Source organism: Limulus polyphemus, unplaced genomic scaffold (assembly GCF_000517525.1).
Source record: "Limulus polyphemus unplaced genomic scaffold, Limulus_polyphemus-2.1.2 Scaffold1724, whole genome shotgun sequence".
NCBI lineage: Eukaryota > Metazoa > Arthropoda > Merostomata > Xiphosura > Limulidae > Limulus > Limulus polyphemus.
In genome coordinates this window covers 204,115-211,112 of record NW_013667334.1, presented here as the reverse complement: position 1 = coordinate 211,112, position 6,998 = coordinate 204,115, and positions in this window count along the sequence as shown.

Here is a 6,998-nt window from a genome sequence, read left to right as displayed (position 1 = left end):
TAAATCAAAATATGTGTTAAAATGGTTAAGAACTACTGTAACATTTAGTAAAAATATTAACTTGTTTAAGTTCGCAACTACGAGCATTGGTTTTTTAAGAAATGTACTAACAGTATTTAATGTAGACCTTATTTGCACTCAAAATGTTTAGCAATTATTAACATTTTTGTGATTACTACACTGGATGGCAGCAGCGCTCCGTACTTTGATTCTTGAACCATTACTTTTCTATCTTATGTACATATATTTTATTCATAAAATATTTTTTTACAGCTTAGGGTTGTATTAAAATTCTTTAAAGTAACTAAAACTTCTTACACCACATATAAAACCATGAATTGGATTATAAATTAACTTGTTAGCACGCCCTCTAAACATTTGTTTGCTATTGTATCACATTCAAAGAACGCTTTCAAACGATAAATGTAATATTTTCGCAAAATATTCTCTAAATTTTTAGTTTAGTGTAGCCCCTTGCCAGTTAGTAAACATTTATCATTATGGGAGCATGAAATATTGAAAAGTCCCAGTTTTCTTGTCTTATTCGTTTTGGTAGTACAGTTTTCTGTCGTGGAACTTGTGTAAATTAGTGCATAAACATGTATTTTGCGACTAATAATATCTTATGAAATCTTACATTTCCTATTGAAATATCGCTGTAGTTAAAACCGATTAACGAGAAGAAATGCCCATATCAGAGTTTGAGTTTTACATATAAGTTTCTGGGAGAGAGTTTAGTGAGAGAAATCCACGTGCTCTTTCTGTACAAAGATTTTTTTAGAAAAGTATCGTTAAACTGATTTATAATAGAGCAAATTAACTCCTTTATCGTCTTACAAATGATTCCACACTGTAACTTTTTAAGGCAAAGCTCACTTGTACTGTAAATAAATAGGTTATTCCATATCTCTGGTGGTTGAAGGATTATACATACAAACCTTGTGTGCATATCTAAGCTGTGTGTTGTCGGTGGTTTTATCCTGATAGAAAGTTTGGAAATATAACTATGAGACTAATGCTAACTGAATAAATTAAAGAAACTTCAGGAGTGTACTGAGGTGCAGTTGAACTCCCTGAAAATAGGTTTTTCTTTTTGACAAAGCCTTAGAGAATTTCACTTTCTGTCACTAGATGGAGTCCTTTGGTCAGAAAGAAAGTTCAGACAAAAATAGTCGTGCATCGGAGAGGAGATAAACTGAGCCCAGTTCAAAGTAAAAATGTTTAAGGCCAGTAAAACGTTCACAATTAAGAAAATCGTGAAGGTGTTCTGTACTAAAGAATTTCTTATGAGCATGTATTGAGGCTTTGTAACTATATAATGAAGGTATGACATGTTTAGAGTAACAGTGTTTGATTTTACACATAGTTCACTTTTGCAATACTGACGCTCATTGGTTGGAGAGCACGCAGTCCAATCTTTCGTGTAAAAAGCTGGCCTAGCATGGCCTGGTGGATAGGGCACTGAACTTGCAATTTGAGGGTCGTGGGTTTGAATCCCGTTCCCAAACATGTCCTTTCAGCCGCGGAGGCGTTATAATATGACGGCAAATCCCACTATTCGTTGATAAGGGGAGATCAAGAGTTGGCAGTGTTGAGTGTTGCCTAGCTGCCTTTCCTCTAGCCTATCACTTTAAAGTTGGAGACGATTAACGCTGAAGCTTTCGAGCTATGGAGTCTGCTGTTGTTGCTAAGTCACCAATGGAGGAATATTTAAGCCTGGGATTTGCAATACGTCTACTGAAAAAGGTAGTGTACTGTACTCTAAAGAAGCTATTAAAACATCGTAAAATATACAAAAAAAAACAAACCGCTTTTGCAAAGAACGCTGTAAAACTCAAAAATATAACATTTTTGTAGTCAAACCGCCATCAATAATAATGCAGAATAATTAACCTAACTTTGCAAAATTGAATTACAAAACACAACTAAAATACAAAACGTAATCTCTATACCTTGTTTATAGATGTTTATCAAATTGCGATCATCGATACGTTTATGTTTAATGTGGTTTACAAAAAAAGACCAAGACACATTTATAAGTTTGTCGCTATTGTATGTCCTAATATAAAGAAAACATGTAGGCTAAAACTTATAGCTTAAATCTTACATTCTATATAAGAACGATTTGCTTATACTGTAGTAGTAGCGTTTCACGGCAGACGGCACGGGCAACATTTTACGGTATAGTGCAGCCATTACTGGAGTATTTATAACAGCTCCTTCCGAAGAGAGATTCATATATTTGAATGATTAAATATGTAGCACTAAACTTTATAAAAAAAAAGAGAGAAAAGGGAACCTTCGTAAAATGAAATAATGGCATACATTTATAATTATATACAAATTGAAAACATTTATATATTATAATTATTAGTTATTCCTGAAAACGTTAAACTTACAGTCCAACCTCATCGTTCCCATAGGACAGAATACGCATCTTGGATCTGCTTTCATTCACGAAGTAGATAGATCCTGTTCCCCTTTGGACACGAAGTTGTGCGCAGTCGTGACCTGTTAAGCCCTGACCTTTATAAAGGGATTTCCTTTCTCTTGTTCAATGGTTTGTGAGTAGGCTTGAATAGGATGTACCTTACCATCTTCTTGGAATACGGTTTGCAGTTTCAAACTGCCATTATTTTTTATTAGACGAACCATTTGTTCATTTGAAGAACATCCGGGAGCTGTTAATCTCGTGCCATTGTGTTTAATGAGTAGTCTTTTAATGTTAAGGTTTTGTTCACGATTTCGTTAAGTCTATCTTCGAGTTAAATCATCTTCCAGTATATCTTAATTTTCCAAGTTACTTAGAGCCTGCTACAAGCTAATATACTGCTTTCAGAAGCTATCCAAGTTATTCAGAAAACAGGGGTCAGGTTCTACATTTGACATGGTACCTTGATTGTTTTCTCCTGAAGTATGACGTGCCTTGCCTCCTTCTTGGAATACGTTTTCGAGTTTGAAGGGGCTGCTGTTTTTTATTGTTCGACGAATCATTTGTTAATTTGGAAAACATTCATTAACTGATAAGCTTGTAGTATGAACGTTGGGTTTTTGTTGAAAGTTGGTAGTTTTTAATGTTAACGTGTTATTCACAGTCTCGTTAAGTCTGTATTAGAGATTGGTCATCTGTCAGCATATCTTAATTTTCCTGCCCCCCAGTGGCACAGTGGTATGTCTGCGGACTTACAACGCTAGAATCCGGGTTTCGATACCAGTGGGGGGCAGAGCACAGACAGCCCTTGTGTAGCTTTGTGCATAATTAAAAACAAACAAACTTAATTTTCTAAATTACTGAGAGCCTGTACTAGCATGACATTCTATTTGAAATCTTGTAATTGACGTACAAGAAAAAGGCCTTCAGTGGTACGTCTGAAGGATTATAACGCTAAAAATCGGGTTTCGATACCCGTGGTGAGCACAGTACAGACAATCCATTATGTAGCTTTGTGCTTAACTACAAACAAGAAAAGGACACGAAGATGGATGACATCATTTAACCTTGTCTCTATCGATACCAAAATCAAGTATTTTATAATTGAAACGTCATCTTAGGCCAACCTTTAAGATAACTATGTTTCACTTCCATAAAACTGATCGAGTTGTTAACTAAAATATGTTTTAGCCACGTCAATTGCCTATCAATAAAGTTGCAATGAATGTTGAACAGTGACACGCCAACCTTTAAGATAACTATGTTTCACTTCCATAAAACTGATCGAGTTGTTAACTAAAATATGTTTTAGCCACGTCAATTGCCTATCAATAAAGTTGCAATGAATGTTGAACAGTGACACGCCGCTCTTTAAAGCAGAAGAATATTTCCGTTGCAGTATAAACACACACAGTGTACAACCATCTGTTCGCAGTGGATATCACTTGTTATCAAAACGAAGTTGCTATCTACTATAGAAATAATTTTTTTGAAATAAACCAGTTAGCGTAAGTAGCGAATTTATCACACACACGTAATAAAACCCTATTAATGTGTGTACGTGTGTTTTGTTATAAGCAAAGCCACATCCGGTTATTTGCTGTGTCCACCGAGGGAAATCGAACCCCTGATCTTAGCGTTGTAAATCCGAAGACTTACCGCTGTCCCATCGGGAGGCGTCTCATAAGAATAGGAACAAAAATATAATGTATAGATTTTAAGATTAATACCATGAATTTATATTATTTATAAATTTCTGGAAGAAAAAATTAACAGAATTCATGTGAAAGACCGGATGAAAAATAATAATAACAATATTAATAACAACAATAATAGCCTAAATGTAAATATTATTCCTTTAAAATGAGGCAATATGTTAAAGTTGAGAGTTAAAATCCATATCATGGGAAGGTTGTTAAGTCTTTTGTAATAAAAATTGTATGTGTACAGTTTGATACAACTTTTTAAAAAGTATCTTTTTGTTTTGTAGTGTAACGTCGATATACAGAGAAAATCACTCTATGAAAGTTCAGCGTTACCTAGTGGCTAGCATCCCAGTTTGTGGATTAGAAGGTTTGAGCCGCGATAAGCCTCTGAAAAACGCGCATTATATTCAGCTGAGAGTTGTTATAACTGTTACAATTAATTCTGCTACTCAGTTAAAAGCATTTCCTTGTATGCGGCGAGTGCTGCTGATTGTTTTTGCCCTTCCCGAGGCTAGTAGTTTTAAATTAGGGATGGCTAAGCCTGGAACTTAGTTTCCGGTCTCTTAGCCCATATATCGCATTTTGTTGCTCAGGTAAAAAAATACCTTTTTGGAAAAACTGACGCAGCGTCTTGTGATGCTTTCGATAATAATTACCTAATATTTCGACTTGAAATGACGAAAAATAGTTATAATATGTATAGACCTAGAAATATTTTAAGTTCTTTAAGCGCTTTTTTACGATTGTCGATTCTGCTTGAAGAAAAAGAAACTACCATTAATTGCACATTTCCATTGATAACCCCTAAATCCAAAAAGACATACTATTATAATATTTGTAAAAAAATGCAAAAACTAGGTTTTCAACAATTACTGTAAAACAGTTGAACATTATTAATACCCTTATAGCTCCACCAAAAAATTGTTACCAAAGTTTTAACAGAAACTTGTTCGATATATCATAAGGAACAAAGTTCTTTAGTGTGTTTTCTGATACTGAATGTGGTTTAAAGGGATCTAAAGTTTTACTCCCTTGTCTCTAGTTTTAAGTTTCCTTATGAATAAAGCTATAAAATTCCTCCCTTTTTATTCTCTAATATATTTCGTGGGTTACAAGGATTTAACATTTTAGCCTTCTGTTTCATCTTTTGATATTCTCGTATGTCCGCTTATAAAATTTTGAATTAAGATATTTCAGAAAATCCCTGTAAATCATCAGGAAGTCACGTTTTGTTTTGAACATTTACTTTTTTGCGAAGAAACATAAATAAGCAATCTGTTGTAAATACAAGTTATTATTGTATTGCTACTTTTTCAAGTTTACATACACGAAGTGGTATATTTAAGTAACTATTCGCTTTAAGATTTATATATAGAGAGCCTTATATTACTTGTAATTCTACTATTCTGCAGTGTGGTTTAGTAGCTTTATATTCTGATATTCTCAGGTAACTAATTGATTCTTCTATAAGTATCAGATAGATGGACCCATAACAGCAGCAGATTCGTCCAGGACTACTGACAGTGTTTGTAAAAGGATAACTGACTCTTTCTTTTTAAGAGTAGAACAAAGAGATAAGGCGACTTTATTTATAGGACTATTAATATTTATTGTACTGATAAATTGGAATCACTGATACAGCACGTGTACTCTTCCAGACGATGTATCATTCCTCTTCCACTGGATGGTTGGTGCTTAACGTTTTAGGTCTGTTTCTCTCAAGATTGATGTCTGCAAAGCTAAACACTTAGATCTTCAAAGTAGCAGGTCTTCTTTGTCAATCACGTGGGTCCCCTGGTGGAACAGCAGTAAGTTACGAATTTACAATGCTAAAATCCGGGGTTCGATTCCCCATACTGAACACAGTAGATAGCCCAATGTAGCTTTGCTCTAAAACAAACAAACGATCGTGTGGTGGAATTCTCAATTAAGGAAATGCACTCGAATCTGAAATGTAAACTCACTTTCTTTGTTCAGTCGATGGCGTCACCTCATGACTTCCGTATTCTGACAGGATTGGTTGGCTGTCACTTTCAGTGAACGTCATAATCGGCCAGTCATGGATATTTCAGTGCTCATCCATTAATCCCAGATTCTAAATACAGTACTGAAATATCCTAGTGGGCAGAATATACATCACGTACTAGAGAACAAAGGGCAAAGTAACTAGACAAAAGCAACTTTAACGACTTTCTGAACCACGTATTGTCACCATGACAATGCGGACATTAAATAATTAACAATTTTGAAGACTTCTGTACAACTATAAGAAGTAGGAAACACGTGGTATGCCCGCATATCACAATATTATACAGCGTAATATGAACATATTGTACCTGAGAATCTGTTTAATATTCTGGTTTAGTGTTATTGTTATTAAGATATTGTTACTGTAAAGCCTTGTTTGCATCTCTTTACACAACCCCAGTGGCATAGCGGTATGTCTGCGGACTTACAACGCTAGAAACCCGGTTTCGATACCCGTGGTGGACAGAGCACAGATAGCCCATTGTGTAGCTTTGTGCATAATTACAAACAAACTTTACACAACAGTATATTGTCGGCGCCTGTGGTTTTCTCAAAATGAAGTTGCTACTGATAATGCACAGTGTTAAAGTTTTGTAACGAAAGGAACAAAAATATGCTATGCAGATGTGAAAATTAATACGTTGAGATCATAGTACTGATAAGTTGTACTTCTTTAAGTTAGAAACATGTATAAATTATTCTCAAGGTTAAACTAACAGCCTATGAAAATATGCGGAAGTTTCTAAGCATTTATTTAGAGGAATAACAAATAGCGGACCTTTGTGTTAGTGTTCAAGAAATGTGTAGTTATTGTTCCTCTATAGTTTGATGTC